The sequence below is a fragment of the Bos indicus x Bos taurus genome, unplaced genomic scaffold (assembly GCF_003369695.1).
Source record: "Bos indicus x Bos taurus breed Angus x Brahman F1 hybrid unplaced genomic scaffold, Bos_hybrid_MaternalHap_v2.0 tig00002655_arrow_arrow_obj, whole genome shotgun sequence".
NCBI lineage: Eukaryota > Metazoa > Chordata > Mammalia > Artiodactyla > Bovidae > Bos > Bos indicus x Bos taurus.
The window spans coordinates 11,137-12,992 of NW_020867556.1; positions in this window are offsets into that span (position 1 = coordinate 11,137).

Consider the following 1,856-nt stretch of genomic DNA (forward strand, 5'->3'; position numbering starts at 1 on the left):
AGAAGAGCCAGGAGTGGCCAAGGCAGAAGGGCCAGCACTAGCCAATGCAGAAGGGCCAGGCCTGGCCCTGGCAGACATGTCAGCCCTAGCTGAAGCAGAAGTGCCAGGTCTGGCCAAGGCAGAAGGGTCAGCACTGGCCAAGACAGAAGGGCCATCACTGGCCCTGGCAGACATGTCAGCCCTGGCCGAGGCCGAAGTACCAGCCCTGGGTGGAACAGAAGTGCCAGGTCTGGCCAAAGCAGAAGGGCCAGCACTGGCCGAGGCCGAAGTGCCAACCCTGCCTGCAACACAAGTGCCAGGTCTGGCCAAGGCAGAAGGGCCAGCACTGGCCAAAGCAGAAGGGTCAGCACTGGCTGAGGCAGAAGGGCCGGCACTGGCTGAGACAGAGGGTTAGCCCTGCCTGCAGCACAAGGGCCAGGTCTGGCCAAGGCAGAAGGGCCAACACTGGCTGAGGCAGAAGGGCCAGGCCTGGCCCTGGTAGACATGTCAGTCGTGGGCAAGGCCGAAGTGCCAGCCCTGGCTGCAGGAGAAGTGCCAGTACTGGCTGAGGCAGAAGGGCCAGGCCTGGCCCTGGCAGACATGTTAGCCCTGGCTGGAGCAGAAGTGCCAGGTCTGGCCAAGGCAGAAGGGTCAGCACTGGCAGAGGCACAAGTGCCAGCACTGGCTGCTGGAGAATTGCCAGGTCTGGCCAAGATAGAGGGGCCAGCACTGCCTGAGGCAGAAGGGCCAGGCCTGGCCCTGGCAGACATGTCAGCCCTGGCTGAAGCAGAAGTGCCAAGACTGGCCAAAGCTGAAGGGCCAGCACTGGCTGAGGCAGAAGGGCCAGGCCTGGCCCTGGCAGACATGTCAGCCATGGCCGAGGCCGAAGTACCCGCCCTGGGTGGAACAGAAGTGCCCGGTCTGGCCAAAGCAGAAGGGCCAGCACTGGCCGAGGCCGAAGTGCCAACCCTGGCTGCAACAGAAGTGCCAGGTCGGGCCAAGGCAGAAGGGCCAGCACTGGCCGAGGCCGAAGTGCCAACCCTGGCTGCAACACAAGTGCCAGGTCTGGCCAAGGCAGAAGGGCCAGCACTGGCCCAGGCAGACATGTCAGCACGCGTCGGAGCAGAAGTGCCAGTTCTGGCCAAGGCAGAAGGGCCAGCACTGGCCCAGGCAGAAGGGCCAGGCCTGGCCCTGGCAGACATGTCAGCCCTGGCTGCAGCAGAAGTGCCAGGACTGGCCAAGGCCGAACGGCCAGCACTGGCTGAGGCAGAAGGGCCAGGCCTGGTCCTGGCAGACATGTCAGCACTGGCCAAGGCCAAAGTGCCAGCCCTGGCTGCAGCAGAAGAGCCAGGAGTGGCCAAGGCAGAAGGGCCAGCACTAGCCAAGGCAGAAGGGCCAATCCTGGCCCTGGCACACATGTCAGCCCTAGCTGAAGCAGAAGTGCCAGGTCTGGCCAAGGCAGAAGGGTCAGCACTGGCCAAGACAGAAGGGCCATCACTGGCCCTGGCAGACATGTCCGCCCTGGCCGAGGCCGAAGTACCAGCCCTGGGTGGAACAGACGTGCCAGGTCTGGCCAAAGCAGAAGGGCCAGCACTGGCCAAGGCAGTAGGTACAGGCCTGGCCCTGTCAGACATGTCAGCACTGGCTGAGGCCAAAGTGCAAGCCCTGGCTGCAGCAGACGTGCCAGGTCTGGCCAAGGCAGAGGGGCCAGCACTGGCCGAGGCCGAAGTGCCAACCCTGGCTGCAACAGAAGTGCCAGGTCTCTCCAACGCAGAAGGGCCAGCACTGGCCCAGGCAGAAGGGCCAGGCCTGGCCCTGGCAGACATGTCAGCGCTCGTCGGAGCAGAAGTGCCAGTTCTGGCCAAGGCAGAAGGGTC